General features: G+C 39.8%; 1 protein-coding gene and 1 pseudogene across 8 annotated transcripts in view; both read right to left on the bottom strand.

The window, feature by feature from the left end:
• Positions 1-21,024, bottom strand: part of KIAA0319L (KIAA0319 like) — a 99,020-nt gene that overhangs the window by 41,335 nt on the left and 36,661 nt on the right. The window lies entirely within an intron of this gene.
• LOC311617465 (ubiquilin-1-like) lies at positions 5,609-13,896 on the bottom strand (annotated as a pseudogene). Its single transcript has 2 exons — positions 13,846-13,896; positions 5,609-7,189 (listed from the first exon to the last, which is right to left on the bottom strand). The product of its transcript is annotated as a ubiquilin-1-like (transcript).

The raw sequence follows: 21,024 nt of genomic DNA, 5'->3' as shown, positions 1-21,024 counted from the left end.
GACTCATTCATTCAAGATCACAAAAATGTTCTCCTGTGTTTTCTTAAATTTAGGTCTATGTTCCATTTTGAGCTAATTTTTTTATGTGTGATGTGAGGTAAGGGTCAGGTTCATGTTTTTCCTTACCATTATCCAATTATTCCAATACCATGTATTCTTTCCCCACTGAATTGCCTTGGCACATCAGCTGACCTTATTTGTGTGAGTCTATTTCTGAATTCTATTCTGTTTCATTGATTTAGTTTATACCAACACCACTGCTTTGATTACTGTAGCTTTATAGTAAGTCTTAATGTTAGATAATTGAAATCTTCCAATTTTATCATTCAATTTCAAATAATTTTAATTATTCTAAGTCCCAATCCATGAACATGATTGTATTAGTTTCCTAGGGCTGCCAGAACAAGTTATCACAAACTTGGTGAGTTAAAAGAAGAGAAATTTATTCTTTCATACTTGTACAGGCCAGAAGTACAAAATCAAGGCATTGGCATGGCTATATTCCCTCTGAAATCTCCCTTTGTGCCTCTTCCAGCTCCCAGAGGCTCTTAGCATTCTTTAGCTTCTGGCAACATAATTCCAATCTCTGTCTCCATTTTTACTTGGCCTTCTTTCTTGTGTCTCTGTGGGTCCAAATTTCCCTCTCCTTTTTCTGCCAGTCACTGGATTTAGGGCACACTCTAAATACATAATGATTTCATCTCAAGATCCTTAACAAATTATACCTGCAAAGACCCTAGTTCCAAATAAAGTCATATACTGAGGTTCCAGGTAAATATGATTTGGGGAGGAACATTTTTAACCCATTACAATGGTATATCTCTCTCCATTTATTTAATTCTTTATTTTCTCTCAGCAATGTTTTATAGTTTTCTATAAAACTATTTCATGTTTTTTGGATGTTATAATACATTTTAAAACTTGAATTCCCAATTATGCATTGTTAATATATAAACACAATTGATTTTTGTATATTGATCTTATATTCCTGCATCGTTGCCAAATTCACTTAATTCCAGTAGCTTTTATGTACATCCATTAGAATTTTTCTAGGTAGATGATTATTTCATCTGTGAATAAAGGCAGTTTTATTTCTTCATTTCCAAATTGTATTTCTTTCACTTTCTTACATTATCATATCGGCTAGGACCTCTAGTACAATGCTGAATAAAAGTGGTTAGACTTAGCTATGAATCCAGCAAGCAGAACCGATAAGCAGATTCAGACCGACCCACCAGGATTCAAGACATTATCTTATCAACATCATCTCATCACTTGATGACTAAAGGACAATAGCTGAACCTACAGACCTCCGGATCTGCCTCGCCCTACCCCCTTTTTCTGTATAATCCTATCCCCTGTGCCTTGCTGAGGAGACAGGATTTGATGCTTGTAAGAGCTCTGTCTTCTAGGTGGCTAGCCTTCCCAGTAGACACCTAATATGATTCAACCTTCTGAATTATTGGACACAGCGTCGGCAGCCTGGGCCCAATAGGGCTTTTCCCAGGAACATAACTACCTTGCCATACCGACCAGGAAGAAATATTTTTCACATTAGATGTAGACATATTAGCAAACAGAAATATAACATGCTTTTAAATTGTGGAGTGTATATTTACATATGTTTAGAATATCTGAAAAAATATATAAAAGTATGAATAATTATTTTCAATTTAGTATGTGGGTGATTTTCACTTACTTTAATTCTTGCTCTTTCCTACCTATAATCATGACTTATTTTTATAATGAAAAAACCTATTTTTGAAATAAAAAAAAGTGGTTAGAATCATTCTTTGTTATGTAATTATCTCATTTTCCTTAAAACTTTGAACACAGATTCTTTTAATTTTGAAACATATTTTAAAATTCCTTTGAAGTGTTTGCTAAATCTAACAGGTGAGTCCACTCTGAATTTATTTATGTTGATTATTATTTTCCCCTGAGCATGGGCCATACTTCCTGATACTTTTTTGCATGTCTTATAACACCTGGTTAAAACTGGAAATATTAGATAACATATTATAGCAACTCTGGATTCTGTTTTATTTTTCTGAAGGGCTGCTATTTTTAGTAACTTCCCTGTACTTAAACTAAAAAAACTCTCCCTCCCTCCCCTACCCCCCCTCTCTCTTTCTCACACACACACACACACACACACACACACACACACACACACAGTATGGTGCCATTGATGTCTCTGCTCAGTTTTCTTTTTAATTCTTATTTTTACTTTAGCCTGGGTTTCTACGTATCACTCTAAGTATCTGCATAGTTTAGCAGTCAGAGGTCAAACACCTGGAGCTCATAAAGCTTCACCCTCTACTAATCCATCTGTGTATTGCTAGAGGCATGTATTCAAAATTTCAGCCAATTCTTAAATCTCCCTTCATTTTTACTTTTTACCAGGCTCTCTTAAACATGCAGATAGTTTCTCATTCAGCTAGTGATATGCAGAGAGCTTACCTTAGCCCTTCTGTGACTCACTCTCTCGCTCTTTAAAAATATTTTTTAATTTATTTCAGAGAAGGGAGAGGATCGAGTGTGAAACCCAGGCATGTGCCCTGACCAGGAATTGAACCAGGACCTCCTGGTTCATGGGTTCGATGCTCAACCATTGAGCTACACCAGCCAGGCTGGCTCTCTTATTTTCAGTATCTTCTCCATAAAGCAAGTTTCTGGCACTCATCCTAATGGGCATTGCAATCTCAGCCTAGCAAAGCTGGGGATTTTCTACATTTATTCCCAACAAAGTTTGCCAATTTTAATTGACAAAACTTCAAGTCTTCACTCTCTGCCCCAAATAAAGCCCACCCCATCTTGCAGAAGAGTTGCATGTTTTCATGTCCAACTACACACTGGTAAAACTACAGTTTGTGTGTGTGTGTGTGTGTGTGTGTGTGTGTGTGTGTGTGTGTGTGTGTTTTAAATCACAAATAGGATTTTTTGTCACCATTAAAAGTCCAAATTTTAAACAGATTCTTGGACCTGGGGCTCACATCCATCAGCTCATTCAATTTTAGCAATTGTCACATACATCCTCAGTAGCTTTTCTAGAACTGCTACCTTCATCATGAAGTTCCATGAGTTGAACCATGACCTCTTGGTTCATGGATTGTTGCTCAATCACTGAGCCACACTAACTGAGCAGCATTTTATATATATATTCTAGAGGCCCAAGTGCACGAAAATTTGTGCCCTGGGGCGGGGGTGGGGGGCTCCTCAACCCAGCCTGTGCCCTCTCACAATCCTGAAGTTCTCAGGGGATGTCCTACTGATGGCTTAGGCCTCTCTCTATGAGAGGCAAACTGGATGGGCTGATCACAAGACAGTCTTAGACTCTGTCTTCTCATACCTCGATAAACCCAAAAGATAGATCTATCTTTGTAAGACTTCAGATTTCTGCCATCTGAGCTACACATGATTGAGAAATGCACTGTTAAAAAAGCAGCAAACTCATAGAGCTTATCTGGTATAGGTTCAGTCTTTCAAAGACAGAATTCTGCCTCTGATGTCTGCCTGCTTTTTCACCAGGCCATCTGGAATCATCCCACGTTTAGAGGTTTCCCCAGGGCTTTTAGTAGTGTTTACAGTCAGGTTATGGCTTTCACCCTCTTCTGTGGTTTTACTTACTTTCAAGGGTACCTCCCCTGACATTTTCAGGTAATTTTTCTACCCTGAACTCTGATCTTTGCCACTATAAGAAAGTAAGACTGAGGTTTTCCACTGCCACTTTCCTCTGCTGTGGGGGCTTGTAAATGCCTTTGGGGAAAAACTTAAAAAGCTGCAAACTCATCATACTTATCATTTCCAATTACTATTTTTTTAAAAAGCTAGATATTTGTTATTTTGTGATTAATATTAATAGTCATAAATTAGTTATGACACTATCCCACACTGTATACCACCATTTGCCAGTACAAGTTTTTAAACAAGACTCAGGCAAAAGGCAGAGAAAGCAGACACATGAGTAATCCTGAACAACTTCCTCTAGCCTTCACTTTGACCTTCATATAAGTTTTCCTCCTGGGGAAAGTGTCAGAACAGGGAATGGCTGTTGACCCTTTTTAATAGCAAGCAACTTACAGAAGTAATGCAATTCAACTCATATTTCCTTTGATTTTATTGGTCTGAACTCATTTTTGGTAGCTTGAACATTTTAATTTCCTGTACATGAGACTATAATGACCTACGAGAATATTGAACCAGAGTCAACCAAATATATTACTGACCTAAAGTTATGTTTAATTGGTCCTAAAGGAATGTACCACACCAACAATTTGAGAGTTAGGCAAACAGAACTTCTCTGAGGAGGAAAGAAAAAGGCTATAGAACAGCCAAATGTACTCAACATTGTAAAAACGGCTGTTTATCACCCTGGAATGATACCTGTTTACTACAGTATATGCACAGAAATACCAACAGAACCTTGGGTACCAGTATTTTTTAGGCTGGCCCATTCCAGGATAGATTCCTCCCCCACCTCCAAGTTCCCCTCTCCGAGGCCCTGAAAAGCACAATATTTACCTATTTCTTAATAAACTACCGAAACATTTCAGAAACAAGTAGCTCACAAATCATTTTAAATTTGTGTATTGCCTGTGCATGAGAAATTTGATAAACCCAAAAGATACATCTATTTTTATATGGCGATTAAAAATAACTGAAACATCAAGACACTTTCAATGAAAGCAACATTTCAAAAACAAACTGTAATACCTGTTAAACTATCTATGGGAGAAGCTGAAAAGTCGTAGACAAATGAACTTTTGGGTTATATTACAGTGCTCCTTCAGTCTGCACAAAAATTAAGATAATTTACAATTAATCAGTGAATGTTGAGACAATGTTACATTATGTAGTCTGTACAATTAAATGTCCTTAAAGAGATAACCATAATCAGCTTTTCTACTATATAGTCAACAAACCTGACTAACTGGCACTTTTGCTGAAAGATGTTTATCAAAGATGCGATAAGATTCTATACAATTAGGAAGTACTTAACTTGAAAGTATTTCCTTATCTTTACTTTTTTAGTTATGTGTTTTGCTCAAGATAATCTACTGCAGTGTTTCTAGAAATGCATTCCCAAATGTACATAATATATTGTATACAAATAAAGTAAAGCTGTTAGTAGTATAAAACTTATAGCATTTTGTTTGCAAAAATACATGCCAAAGTCACAATAAGCAATATTATAACCACAAATTATAGAGTGCAAATGATTTGCTTTTTTTTAATACTTTTATTCTACATAAATTATTACCATAGGCTATTGTTGGTTGTTTTTTTTTTTTTTTTGATTTTTTTAAAATATATTTTTATTGATTTTTTACAGAGAGGAAGGGAGAGAGATAGAGAGCTAGAAACGTCAATGAGAGAGAAACACCGACCAGCTGCCTCTTGCACACCCCCTACCGGGGATGTGCCCGCAATTAACGTACATGCCCCTGACCAGAATCGAACCTGGGACCTTTCAGTCCGCAGACCGACGCTCTACCACTGAGCCAAACCGGATTCGGCCATAGGCTAATGTTTAAAAATAAAATAAATTGGACAGATGCAGGACAAAAATCTGTTCACCCACTACTAAAGGTGATGTTTAAAAAACAATTTACAATAAATGCAGAAGTGTTTGAGGCATGCAATGGCCTTAAATGAAAAAGCATTGATTCCCATTGTTCCACAAGGAAAGAAAAAAAAACACACAAAGAGAAACTCATTATCTTACTGTATTCCACTTTAAAATGCATCATATTGGGTTTGCTTATAACAGCACAGAGTTCCAAAAATCAAAATGAAATACAGCAGATATTTTAAAGATTTAAAAGCTGTTATAAAAAATAAATTACATTTTTTCAAGATACAGAAATGCTGCTATGATGGCTGGGAGCCCAGTAATCTTTCAATAGCTGCATTGATATCACCTCCCATTGCTATCAGCGCTTGCAAGTTTGTTTCACAGTTCAAAAACCCCATTGCACCGAGTTGTTCCAGTTATTGCTGAAATCTGACTTCTGGATGCTGTAACTGAGGATTTACTGCAGCAGGCCCTGTAACGTCTGTTGGATAAATTGCTCGTGTCCAGGTTCCATGGTTCCTTCTGTGAGTCTTGGGTTTTCTCTAGGGGAAGAGCTAGAGCCATTGGTTCCTGAAGAGCCTCCAGTGTTTCCTAATGTCCCCAGGCCAGGAGTAAAGCCTGGGATGAGGCCGGTGCTTCAGTTGCTAATGTCTGCAAACCCTGCTGAATCTGCAACAAGGCCTGCAATGCTCTAGGGCAGTGGTTCTCAACCTTTCTAATGCCGGGACTCTTTAATACAGTTCCTCGTGTTGTGGTGACCCCCAGCCATAAAATTATTTTCGTTGTGTTTTCCGATGGTCTTAGGCTCTACAGCAGGGTCATCTAAGACCATCGGAAAGCACAGATATTTACATTACGATTCATTAACAGTAGCAAAATTAGTTATGAAGTAGCAATGAAAATAATTTTATGGTTGGGGGTCACCACAACATGAAGAACTGTATTAAAGGGTCACAGCATTAGAAAGGTTGAGAACCACTGCTCTATGGTTTGACTTTGCTGATAATGTATCAGGTTTCTGCATTTGTTGGAGGAAAATTGGGGAGCTGTTGTCTCACTTGTTTTTGAAGTTGAGGATTTCCAGCAAATAGGGGATTATTTAGCATCATCTGTGCACCGTCAGGATTCTGGCTTAGTGACTGCATCATGCTTCTCATGTAGGGAGCAGACAACATGTTTTGCATAAGTTGTGGGTTTTCAGTTACAATATTTGTTGCAACAAGCTCTGCATTCCTGGTGTGTTGAACATACTAGCTCCTACTCCAGGCCCCAAAATTGGTGCAGAACTCTGCCCAGCTATGCTCACAGTGCTACCACCAGTGCCCCGTTCTCCCCCACACACACAGCACTGGTGGTGCCACTGGAAGCTGATGAACTCTGAGAAGCCTGTGGAGCCCATGGATTGTAAAATGGATCTCTGTTTTCTGTACGAAAAGGTTGACTACCCTCACCTGAGGATGGATTGCTCACTAAGGAAGCAAATGGATTACCACCAAACTGTTCTTATGCAGCACTCAGCATGGGTTCCTGAATATCTGTGTACATGCACCATAAAGCATTGTATTCCCCTGGAATGCTTTCCAGATTTCTCCCTTGAACTGCTGGATACACCTATCCTCCAGCACAACAAACTCCTCCTTCTCCTTCAGGTTCCTCACAGTGACCTTCATGATCTTGGGCTCTGCGGAAGCGGCACCTGGTCCCTTTCACCGTTTTCACCACTCTAGGCCACGGTGGTAGTGGTGACTCAGGAAAGAGCAGGAGAGCGAGGGGGAGACAGCAGACACCAGAGCCGGCTGGCCCAGACAACGGAGGACGCAGGACCCAATTACTGTTTTTCAAGAGTAAACTCCTCCTCTAACTTCTGTCTGCTTCTGGACCATTTCCAGTTTCTTTAAATATAATTTTATAATTATTATATGTGGGAGGGTTCATGAGACCACTTTACTTTGCCATCATTACTGAAAATTCACCCTGAGGTATGGAGATTTTAAAATATTAAGTTTCTATATTTGTGAAACTGAAATGCACAGTTTGATGAAAAGAATTTAAGATGACTTCCATGTTTCTAGCTTGAGTGAGGGACTAACTTTAGCAGTGTTAAAAACTAAGATAGACTGGCTCTAAGAAAATAATAGGCAGGTTATATTGATATTTTAGACATACTGAATCTGAAGTACCTCTGGAAAATACAAACAGAGATCCCAGAGTTGGAATCAAGTTCCCAAAGATAGTAGCTAAAGCCATGTGAATAAATGCGCTTTCCCAAGAAGAACACGTAAGTAAAGGAAACAGGATAAAAAATAGAATATGTGGGAATACCAATGTTTAAGATGTGAGCACATGAAATGACCTACAAAACTGACTAAAAAGGAATAACTAGAGAGAAGGAAAAAAACAGGAAAGTGTTATAACAAGAAAAAAGGGACAACTGCAACCTATATAAAACAACTCGGGGAGATTCAATCAGATAAGGGCTTAAAATAATAAGCTTGGCAATTGTGAAGTTACCAGGGACCTCAGGAAGAGCAGCTTGGAAACCAAATTCTACAGGGCTGAGGATTAAATACAAGTGAATGAAGAAGGAAAAGCAACTATAGATTATCCTTCAAAATTTTAAATGAAAAGAGAGAACAATGTAAGAATAACTCAAGATGCAAAGGGACAAGATCAAGGATATATTTGAAAGGACTGAATCTGAACAATAAGGGCCATGTTCTCAGATTGAAAAGACAATAATCAAGTTTGGGCTATTGCACATTTAGGAGAGGATATGAAGTGAGTATCAAAGAAGGCTTCCTAGAAGAAGTAAAGCCTGGGGTGAGTCTTGAAGAATGAATAGTAGTTATCAAGTGAATACCCCTCCCTCCCCAAAAAATAAATAAAGACAGTATGATGCACCTGAAACCTATATAATTTTATTAACAAACATCACCCCAATGAATTCGATAAAAAATAAACTTTAAAAAGACAAAAATATGATAGAACTCTGCTTCTAGTCAATTCTGTTATGGAGTAACAGCCCAGCCCAGTAGTTGACCATCAACCTATGAACCAGATCACAGTTGACTCCTGGTCAGGGCACATCCCCAGGTTGCAGGCTCAATCATAATAAAAAATAAAAAAGATGGAGTAACTGAGATTAGATTTATCATCCCATCTGCAACAATTCGAAAGCCAGACAAAATATATTAAACAACAGCAGTCAAGCAACTGACATTAACCAAAGAAAAGCAATTCCTAAGAAATGAAAATAGTGGGGAGCGATTAACCTGGGAATTTATATGCACATAATCATAGCCCATGGACACAGACAATAGTGTGGTGAAGGCCTGGGGGGGGGCGGGGTGCAGGGTACAGGGGGTTAATGGGGGTAAAAACTAAGGGAACATCTGTAATACATTCAACAATAAAGATAAATAAAATTTAAAAAGAAATGAAAATAAATAATACGAGTCCTATGAGTGCCCCAGACAACTGTAGAAAAAATTTTTAGGGCACAGCACAGGAAGAGGAAATCCAGAGAGAAACTGGCAGTCTTCCTGAGTTGAAGAGGTGTAGCTGGAAGTCTGGGAGAGCAGAGAACTACAAAGAGACAGAACTCTAAAAATCTGAGGTATTCAACTTAGTATTGATTATCCCATACGTCTGTCAAAACGACAAAGTCCAGAGAAAAAAATACCCAAACGATTACAGGGCACAGTAACCAGAGTTTACATGGGCTAGGAATAATACCTGTTCCAAAAAGTCAGAATAAAAATTTCATAATTCATGGGGCATCAGTTAGAACACTAATAACCACACAAATGTATCATCTTATATTCTATAGAACAGAAATCCAACCCAGATTTCACTGGGCTAAAATGAAGGGGTAGGCAGGATTGTTCTTTTCTGGAGGCTTTAGGAGAGAATTGATTTCCTTTCTTTTTCAATTTCTAGGAACTACCCACCGACTTGGTTTATGATTGTCTTCTGATGTTGGTTCGCTTGAAGTTGTCCCAGAGGCTTCTTACACTATCTTCAACTTTCTGATTATCTTCTCTTCTTGCTTCTCCGGAAGAGTGTCCTTTGCCTCTTTGTATTCCAAATCTTTGACTTGATTCTTGCGTTCTACTAGTCTGCTGTTGGGTCTCTGTATAATATATTTTATTTCAGTCAGTGTATGTTTAATTTCTAGTTAAATTTCTTTTTCATATCCTCGAGGGTCTCGTTAAACTTATCAGCCTTTTCTAGGAAATTCTTGAAAAACCTTATAACTGTGGTTTTGAACTTTATATCCAGTCGCTTGTTCTCCATTTTTTTCGTTTGTGATCTGTTTCCTTGTCTCCTCATTTTCGCTGCTTCCCTGAGTTGGTAGGGTGGCTTTGTGTGCTAAGGTGTCCTATATGGTTCAGTGGGTCAGCCTCCCAGTTACCTGAGGTGGACACTCTTGGTGCACCCCTTTGTGGACTGTGTGTACAGCCTTGATGTAGTTAAGTCTTGTTTTTTGTTGGTGTCACTGGGAGGAATTGACCTCCAGGCCAATCGGCTGTGAAGACCCACTGTGTCTATAACGGAAGAATTGAGGTGCTGGAGACACGTTTATGGGGCAGGACTTGTTCCAGAGGGGCTTTGGTGCTCACTGAGTACTATGCCTCTTAAATGTGTCCCTTATGAGAGTAGTTGAAATCTGGTGTCGTCTCTCACAGACCATTAGATACACTAGTTTCTGGATCCCCAATGGGGTGGCGATAAGCTACTGTCTGAGGCCACCCTGCAGGAGCTACAGCAAGAACTACAGTTTTCTCTTTGCTTGAGATTTGGAGGTTTTGTAGCTGTCTGACTGGAGCTGTAGTTAATTTGCTTAAGCTGCCACTGGGCAGGCCATTTATATGCAAAAGCCTGCTCAGAGCTTGGGTGTGTTTGTAGATTGTGCGGGGCAGGGTCTCAGGGCGTCACTAGGCTGGGGCATGGCAAACAACAATGGCTACCAATCAGCCTTCTCTGCCTTTTCACATTTCCAAGTTCCTGCGCAATAAACAATGATTGCTGGGTGCGCCTCTGCAAAATAGTCACCCTCACTTTCCGACCCGATGACCGACAGTCCAGCTTCTCCCCGTAGGCATCTGAGTCCCCGGCATCTCCCCAGAAACTGGATTTCAGAGTGATCGGGAGCTTGTTTCCCTTCGGGTTGAAAAAAAGCACGCCCAGCACCAGCCCGATTCGCATATCTCCGTACCTCAGCTTTTCAGCACTTGTGCTCTTTCCTCTTTCCTTCTTAGTTGTAGAACTTCCACTCAGCCAGCTTTCCCGTGGTTCTGGGTAATAGACATTTTGTCTTTTAGTTGTAGTTTTGAAATTGTTGTACGAGGCAGCAGTTTAGGTGTTTACTTTTGCTGCCATCTTGGTTTCTCCCTCTATAAAACTTTTAGAAGAAAACTTAAGAGAAAATCTTTCTTAGATACAATAGCAAAAGCATGATCTATTAAAAAACTGATAAACTGGACATCAACAAAATTTATATATGCTCTTTGAAAGATCCTGCTAAGAGAATGAAAAGACAAGACAGACTGAGAGAGAATATTTTTAAATCACGTATCTGATAAATGACTTATATGCCTAAGATATATGTAAGAAAATGACCCAATTTTTTTAAAGTCAGGGGAAATATGAACAAACACTTTATCCAAAAAATATGGACAGTAAATAAGCACATGAAAAGATATTCAACATCATCAGTCATTAAGGAAATGCAAATTAAAACCACAATGTGATCTTATTATATAATACATCTATTACAATGACTAAAATGAAAAAGACTTACCATACCAAGTGGCGGTGAGAATGTAGAGCAAATGGAACTTTCATATATTACTAATGGGATTAAAATGGTACAACTGTTTGGAAAAGAGTTTGGCAGTTCTTAAAATAGTAAATATACACTTATAATATGATCCTCAATAATGCTATTATATTAAAAAGAAGAGTACAGCCCTAACTGGTTTGGCTCAGTGGAACATTGGCCTGCAGACCGAAAGGTCTCAGGTTTGATTCCAGTCAAGGGCATGTACCTTGGTTGCGGGCACATCCCCAATAAGGGGTGTGCAGGAGGCAGCTGATTGATGTTTCTAACTCTCTATCCCTCTCCCTTCTCTCTGTAAAAAATCAATAAAATATATATATTTTAAAAGAGTACATAATGTATAATTCCATTTATTTTTAAATTCTAGAAAATCTATAATAATCTAAAGCATATCAGTGGTTGTCTAGGGATACGGACAGATTACAAAGGGACAAGAAAAAACTTTTGGGGTAATGAATATCTTTTTTTGTGGTATGGTTTTATGGATATATACATATATAAAAGTTAATCAAATTATATACTACAAACATGAGCTGGTTATATGTCTATTATACTTTAATAAAACTTTTTAAAAAGTATGATGTCCACAGAAGAGCAAACAATCAAGTACAGCTGTAGTGAAAGTAGAAGAGAGCCCTAGCCAGTTTGGCTCAGTGGATACAGTGTTGGCTTGCAGACTGAAAGGTCCCGTGTTCGATTCCTGTCAAGGGCACATGCCCAGGTTGCGGGCTCAATCCCCAATAGACGGCATGTGGGAATTCTCTCTCATCATTGATGTTTGGGTCTTTCTCTCCCTCTTCTTTCCCTTCCTCTCTGAAATCAATATATATATGCCTATTATGCAAAGTGTCCCCTAGGGAGTTTGACCAACTGGGAGTTCGATTGCTTGCTATAATGTGTGCTGAGCACCACGGGGTGGCGCAGAACAAAGGAAGGCCCCTACTGACAGCCAGGCAAGGGAAGCCCCAGCCAGCAGCTGGCAGCCACTTGGGACCTACCTGTGCATGAATTTTGTGCACTGGGCCTCTAAATATATATATAAAGAAAGAAGAGAGTAACATAAAAGCCATTCCTACAACCTGCTATACATTTTTAATGGCTGCACAATGTACACTTTCTAGTCAGCTTCTACTTTTTTATTAAATGAACAGCATCTCATCATTGCTTTATTTAGAAATTACTGCTTTAGAATAGATTCCTAGAAGTAGAAGAAAAGTATAAATATTTTTAAGGCAGACAGGTTTATTTTTATAGAAAAAGCTTTATTATTTACTTGGGGCGCAGTGCATGAATTCGTGCACCTTGAAAGGAATTGTGGGCCAGAAGGCTATGGTAGGCACAGGAGTGGGTCTCAGCCCATCCTCCGTGGCCCCGCCCAGCCCCTTCCCCCATGGCCCCACTCCCGCCACTCCTGCTCCCACATGCTGCTGGTGCAATGTCAACAGTGGTGTGAACGGGGCTGGTGCTATCAGCTGGTGTGAGCAATGGCTGCTGCCCCAATTGCCCCTCAGGAGCAGGGGGAGGTGGAGAAGCCCTCAGGGTGATCAGGGCCAGCAGTCACTGCCTGCACACACTGATGGTGCTGAGTAATCAGAACCGGCACCAGGCATGGGCAGCGGGTGTGAGTGGTGGCTCTGGCGCCAGCTGTGGGTGTGAACGGGGCTGTTGCCAGCAGCAGGGACAAATACTGGGTGGGACCAAAGTGTGCAGTGCGCAGGAGCAAAGAATTTTCAGTAACCACCAGAGGTTTGCCCTGATGACAGTGACTAGTGCCTTGGTCTGGCGCCCCACTCAACTGCTCCACCCTCCTGCTACAGCCAATACCCACCATGTTCCTCACATGTCCCCTAGTGGTCAGTGCACATCTTAGCGACCATTTGTTTGGTTGTTCTACCATTTAGTGTATTTGCATATTAGCCTTTTATTATATAGGATTATGATTTTTAAAGAAACAGGAAAAGGAGATATGAAGCAAATTATTTTACTTCAGAAACTCTGAAATAATAGTGACATTTTAGGGGATGATATAGGATTGGGACACTTGGATGAAATTTTCTTAAGGCAATTTTTTTCTGGCATTTGACAGAAACCATAAAAACTAACCCAATTCTGAACAAACTCTAAGTCATATAATAATGCCCCAGGTGTACATCTATTTCTTCTTCTAAGAAGCTTTATTCAGGATGAAAGGTTTTTATTCATGTTCCCTTTCTCCATCTCTCATTTCTCTTCTTTTTCCCTTTTGTTCCTTTCCCCTTTCTCCTCACCCTTAGCCTGGAGCTACCCTCTCCAAATCAAGCAAGCCAGCCCCACTGTTTATGATTAATATCATAATTCAAGATCACTGAAAAACAAAAACCTCCATCATGAGCTATTCTGTTTTCAGTGGTAGACTTCAGGGTACACACAGGATGCTGATACTTACCTGGGTCATAACTTCACAGTCCAGGTAGAGATCCTCCTTGGTAAGATACATGCTACCGTGGTGTTTACTTAATATTAAAGAACTACAGAGGCCTGGTGCATGAATTTGTGCCTGGGTGGAGTCTTTCGGGGTGGCCTGTGGGGATCGGGGCCCCAGTTCATGCCCTTAGGCTCACAGCCCCAAGCTTGCACCCCCAGCCTTGCGCAGCCCTGCCTGGCACCCCACCATGGCTTGGTGCCAACCCCCTCACCTGCTTCCCCATCCTGCCTGCAAGGCAATCTACCGGGGCCAAGCCCATGCCTGGTTCCTTCAGCTCCTGGGAGCTGGGCAGTGGCCCTACCCCCCATTGCTGCCACTGGTTGCTATCTGTGGGTCTGGCTCCCACTTGTACCTGCCTTGGTCTGGCACCGCCTGCTTACCTTCTCCACTATCCTGCCACAGTCCCGCTGTCAACGGGGCCGGCAGCACTTCCACTGCCAGCATCGTGTCACAGACGCTTGCCATATTCCACGCCATCCCCTGGTGGTCAGTGCACATCACAGGGAGTGGTCGAACTCCCGGTCAAAGAATTTGCATATTAGGCTTTTATTATATAGGATAATTTGCAAACATTCAGCTTTTAAAACATTTTGATTTGAGACACAACTGTATTAAAATAAAAACTACCATTGTCACAGACAAAAATCCTACTAGATGAAAGATAGTGTCTTCCTACACTAGCAAAGCCAGTGGGGAATGAAAGACATAACCCAAGCCAATTCTTAGCAACTAAAGATGAGGCTGGTGAATACGGCAGGGTTTAAGTTTGTAGTAGTTTGCTGAAAGTTATGTCTTCTCAAATCTCCCTGGAGAAACTAAGACCATCACAGGAAAGAGAAGTGGGGAGGGATGTTTTGTTAACTAAGTCTTAGCAGCTTTTGAGACTTTTTTACTGTGGCTCAAGTTTGGCCAATTAGCAAGGATCTGTTAATAAATTCACACTAAAATCAACTCTTGCCTTATTAATTAACTTACAAAGTAGCCAACAAAAACATGTCAAATTCATTTCACATAGTAAAATCAGATAAGCAGATTAAAGAATCAGAATACTAAGAGAGAAAGTAAACAACTGTTGTGAGAAAAAATAAAGGGCATTATAGTTCAGGCACTAATACTTCAGAAAAAGGAAAACGTACAATAGTAGGAATTTCTGCACATCCCCACACAAGGAAATGAGCTGCCCAGGTTTTCTCTTCATCCAATAAGCCACTCATGTAAGATTAGAAGGGTGGGGAGGTGGGAATGAGGGAGTGTTTAGTTGAATATATGCACAAAGACAGTATTGGAAAAGCATAAGTCACTCAGAGGTTAGAAACCCATACAAATTATACAGGCAAAGAACTGAGGGGGGGCATAGGGCTTAAAAATTTTTGGTGTCTCCTGCTCAGATAACTAAGGATGAGAATTTGGGAAATACTAGGTCCTGAGAGATCCCAAATCTGTCAGGAAATAACGGTCAGAATAATAAATGAACCCTTTGCAAAAATTTTACAAACCCCAAGGATAAAAGGAAAGATTAAAAAAAAAAGAAAGAAAAAAAAGAAAGCAACCAGAAAAAAAACACACAAAAAAACAACAAACAAACCAAAACAAAACAAAAGCAGAGAGGAAGGGAAGAAAGAGAACTGCTGGGGCTTCTGTCCTTGGATATAAGAGGCTCTTTGGTGTCACCGCCCACACTCAACACCTCTATCTCCTGGTAAAACTCCCTGGACAAGAGTTTTCCTCGGTGAAAAAAAAAAAGGCAGCAGAGAGGTGTCCAAGGGCTTGGCTCATTTACCCACTCAGTCATTGGTTCCTCAGAAAGCCCCTGGCTTGTAAGGGTTGAAATGCTGTGATTATTGACTGGAAACAGGGAGATGGATGGTAGAGAGAGGAGGATCTCAGTCTCCTAAAGTCAAACCTTATGTGTAGGGATAACCTAATAGGATCTGCATTTCCTGGGCTCAAAGAGATTGCTCCTTTCTTCTTTCACAAAGGCAGCAATTAGTTGCCAGAAACTGAAATGCTTATGCTGCAAATGTTCCAGCACCAAATCAACAAACCTGCAGGCTCCTCTTGCTAGCAATTCAGAGGATCATGGCATAGAGCCAATGCGGCAATTAAAACAAGCATTATCAGCTTCTCCTTCTTTAAATTGAGAGAGGGAAATAAATTGGTGATATTCCTTTCTACTTTGGGAATTGCAAAAGATCCACAATACCTGCTCTTGAATACAATATATGTATATTTCCAAAAATAATGAAAAATGCTCCTGACAACACAAGGCCTCTAGAGCTCTGCAGACATTTCAGGCAAGACAAGAACAATTTCTTCCCATTTTGGATGCAGAGTTGCTTGACCTACCTTAGTGAAAACAGTACAAACTAGAAACTAGTGCTGCTAGCCAGTCATCCCTAATTAGAAGGAGAAGATCTGCCGTGTAAACATTTCTCTTCCATTCCCGAGTGGATAAACAGAAGTTTGAACACTAAGTTCTCTCCTAAAAGAAATGCCTACCAGTTAACCATTCTGCATGTACAAGGAAGGTGACCTCACCACCCTTCCAAAGCTATCCATGGCCTTCCTATGCATAGTATGTAAGGTCAAACATAACTTGTCTGGATCTGAAGACTTCACTTGGCCCCATTTTTTAGCAATGCTTGCAGTTCTCAAAAGATGCCAAATTCTATGCTGGCCTCTATGCACAAAGGCTCACTCCCACCTTTGGGGCTAATAATTCAAATTCAATATTCTTCCCCCCACATCTATTCTCCATGTTAGACCATTAAACTTGAAATCCTATTTACTGGCAGCAATTTATTACCACTGCCCACAGCTGGTGAAACAAGAAGAAAAATACAGGATCTTCCTCAGGCATACAGATGAAGTCTGTAAGGACTGAGTTTGAGCTTTCACCATCTTCCATGAGTTTATCAGGTCTAAATCTACCATATTTTCATTTTATTAGTCTACTTCTGTGGGGAAGCATGGGACGTGGTTGGAGTGTGTGTAAGGAGAAATCTCTGAAAGGTCGGGGCCTCTGAGGGGACCTTGCTGAAGGCGGCAGCCCTACCTTGACTTTTCCAAACAAGTCCGATTCCCAGAATTTTTTTTGCTAGAATCTCTATGTTTAGTCTTTAAAAACCGGACCTTGTAGAAGCATATACTTTCTTAAGGATACTTACCCTACTACTTGTATCTACAGGTTATGACAATAAAAACCTACGGAGGCAGGCGAATGGGACTACTAGTTAACGATAGTCAATAAGTGCCTTAGCCCTTCTTTCACAAAAGCTTGTGTTAGAGTACTCATTCATCCATCGTTCATGGTCTGCCGGACAGCCCCAGCACACTTCTAATTTTATTGATCACAATTATCCTGTAGTGTGCTGACTGTATCCATCTCTCCTAACTCTGTGTTCAGTGAGTTCATGTTGGTAGCTTGAAATTGGTTATGGTGATAGTATTTACACTATGAAATTGACAACGTCTATAATTCAGGGCTTGTTTTTGTTTTCTAGGAAAACCCAGCTGTTACACATTTACCATACTAAACTGTTATCCCTATAATCATCCATACTTCCTCTCCTGTGAGACCCAACCTCCTTTTCTTTCACCCAAATATTCCATTGAATTGTCTTGGAATTACTACTCCATGATTAATAAGTCACTTGTATGCTCAGTCGTTTCATGTTTTGTTTCCTATACCTCCTGCAGGACAGGCTACATAATTTTCAGGATCTGGTGCAAAATGAAAATGCAGGATCCTTTGTTCAAAATCTATTAAAATTATTAAAAATTTTAAGACGACAACAACAGTAGAGCTTTAAACCAAAAACAGGGCCTTTCTAAGAGTGGAGATTTGTATAACCACACAGGTCAAGTGCCCATAAACTAGTGACCACCTATTCTTAACCGTAAACCTGCCCTGCCATGAGGATACTGTTTCCATGTGTGATGGCTACTTATTCTCCCATTCTTTAGGATTGAAGGTGGGTTGCTATGTTATTGACCATATAATTCCCAATTCTCTTTGCAAACAATTACTCTTCTATCTTCTTTGTAAAACCCTCTCTCTTCTACCATTTTGGCTGCATTACACTTCAACTCTCATCATAGCTGTCATCTCCCAACATACTAGTTACTCCTCCTACATTACTGATGGCTTTGGAGTCTGGCTCTCAAAATTCCTCTTCACCCCAAGTCTTTGCCTACTTAGAACAGACTCTGGAAAGAAGCAGAATACCTGGATTCAAGTCTTTTTTTTTTTTTTTTTTTTTATATATATTTTATTGATTTTGTACAGAGAGGGAGAGAGATAGTTAGAAACATCGATGAGAGAGAGTTATCGATCAGCTGCCTCTTGCACACTCCCTACTGAGGATATGCCCGCAACCAAGGTACATGCCCTTGACCGGAATCGAAATCGGGACTTTTCAGTCCCCAAGCTGACACTCTATCCATTGAGCCAAACCGGTTTCATCTGGATTCAAGTCTTCATACTACCATATATTAGCTATGCTGCCTTGGCCGTGCTTTTTATTTCTTTTCTTTTTTTTTTCTTAATATATTTTATTGATATTTTTACAGAGAGGAAGGGATAGGGTTGAGAGAGAAACATTGATCAGCTTCCTCCTGCACACTCCCTACTGGGGATGTGCCCGCTACCAAGGTACATGCCCTTGACCGGAATCTAACCTGGGACTCTTCAGTCCGCAGGCTGACGCTCTATTAACTGAGCCAAACCAGCTAGGGCAGCCATGATTCTTAACCTTTCTTTCCTTGAGCTTCCTCATTTATAAATTAGAGATAATACTACTTCATAGGATTTGTTGTATGGATTAAAAGAGTTAATACATGTAAAGGGTGCAGAATGGTATCTGGCACATATTACATGCTCACTCAGTAAACACTAGCTATTGCTATTATCATCATCATGGTAAAGTCTATTTCAATGTCTACATGAATAGTCATTTAGTATGTTCTTTTGAGCTCCCAGTCGTCAATAAATTGCTTCTCCACTCTACCCCAGCAACCTTCTTCCATAACTACACCCTAGATCCTGTAGGCACTTCTCCTTCAAATATCCATGACTATTATCTTCTATCCTTGCAGGACTCACATTTACATGTGTCCCATATGTCTGCTTTCTATCGGCAAAACCTATGAATATCAGGTATATCTCTTCTATCATCTCTCTGTCAGCCTCTATCTTTGCTTCTTTTCCTATCTTCTTACATTCTCTCTTTCATCCACTCTCTTAATAATAACCTCAATTTCATGCCCCAGTTTCCTTTTATACAAGACTGGCAAAGTTCCAATCTTGGATGAATCAAACTATCAGTACCACTCTTATAAATTCATGGTCTCCTTCTTCAATGCTGCCCAGCAATCTTTCTATTTCCTTACCTATTCTGCCATCTCCTATGCTTCACAATAGCTATTTTAGACCTTTACTGCTCTCTCTAAACTTCTGATATTCCTGCCCCTACCCACTTATCCCCACTCCAGCTATCTTTGCTTCTGCTCTCAGTAAATATCCCACTTCTGAAAAAAAATGGGAACAAGATTAAAATTACCACAATGTTCTCTACCAAACCTCAAAATCCACCTTAGCTGCCCTTATATCCATGCATTTCTTCCTACCACAATGAAGGGGATGTCTCTTCTGCTTAACACTAATCTTGTGTTCCATTCTCTGGATTCTAACCCCCCTGTCCTAGAAGGTAATGGTTCCTAAATATGGTTCTCAGACCAGTAGTTTCAGCATTCTCCAACATTTTACAAATGCAAATTCTCAGGCCTCGCTCTAGAACTACTAAATCACAAACTCTCAAGTTGGGGCCCAGCAATGTTTAACAAGCCTTCAGGTGATTCTGATGCACGCTAAAGTTTGAGGACCATAGCTCTGAGGGATTATTTTTTATCCCCTTTCCTGTCAATTCAACCTCCATTTTTTGTTCAATGGTTCCCTTGCTTGAAGAGCCTCCTATTTGAGTGCTCCATGTACATTCTTGCCCTTCTCAAGTCTATTCATCACACAGAAACCTATCTGATCATGCCATTCCCTCCTTAAATAAAGACTAATATTTTAAGAAGGCCTTAAGGCTCTGCACACCTCTCAAGTCTTTTCTTGCACCACAAGCTCTCTTGCTCTGTTTGACAAACAAGACCAGTGTCTCTCAACTTCTTGATCTTGCCATGTGACAAACTCTGAAATTGTTATCCCCTCTGCCTGAAATACCCTTGGCTTCTTTCTTTCCCTAGCTCCTACTTCTACTTCAGATTAAACTTTCCTTTCTTAAAGTAGGAAAGTTTTGATTAGGTCCCTACTAGATGCTCTTAAAGAATCTGCATTTATCCTTTCAAAACCTGCATCAAACTTATAATTATCTAATTATTATAAATGTAAGCTCTATTCGGGCAGGAATCATGTTTATCTTATTTACTATAATATTCCTAGTGCCTAGCTTAGTACAGTACCCTGTTCTAGTAAATGTGCAATAAATATTTGCTGATAGACTGAGCCTTGCATACACGGTGCATCTGTCCAGAATACTTATAATATCTTTAATCCCTTAGTGAAAGCCCTTGAGAAATTAAGTTAAGCATCTCTATAAAGTGTTCCCTGAACGTACACACCACCTCCCTGCTCAAGTGGATCACTTCCTCTTTTGTGATCCTATTGTATTGTGCATATAACTCTACTAATGCAATAATTATATACTATTTTAAATATCTATTTTCATGTCTGAGTCTCCACTAGACTGTAAACTTCCTAAGGGAACAGATCATGTCTTGTTTATCAATGTATCTCCAGTGCTTAGAAAAGTGCCTGACCTTGATAATAGGTGTCTATAAATGTTTATGGGCATATTAAGCCTAAGTCTATAATCTCTAATACTGGACTGAAAGTTCTTTTCTTAATATTAAATCTGGCTTCCAATTCTAGGTTTGCTATCCATTAGCTGCATGATCAAACTATTTAACTTTAGGCCTCAGTTTCCTCAACTGACAAAGTTTGAAAAGGGTTAGTAACACCTATTTGGAAATATTGCTATGAAAATTCAATAAAATGACATGGCAAAATGATCAGCACACAGTGCCATGCATGCAGTACTGCCTCCCCACTCTGGCTTCAACTTGATAGAAACAACA

The sequence above is a fragment of the Pipistrellus hanaki genome, assembly GCF_964339955.1.
Source record: "Pipistrellus hanaki genome assembly, chromosome: 2".
Taxonomy (NCBI): Eukaryota; Metazoa; Chordata; class Mammalia; order Chiroptera; family Vespertilionidae; genus Pipistrellus; species Pipistrellus hanaki.
The sequence above is the reverse complement of the archived record's forward strand: the minus strand, read 5'-3'. Positions and strand labels throughout refer to the sequence as shown.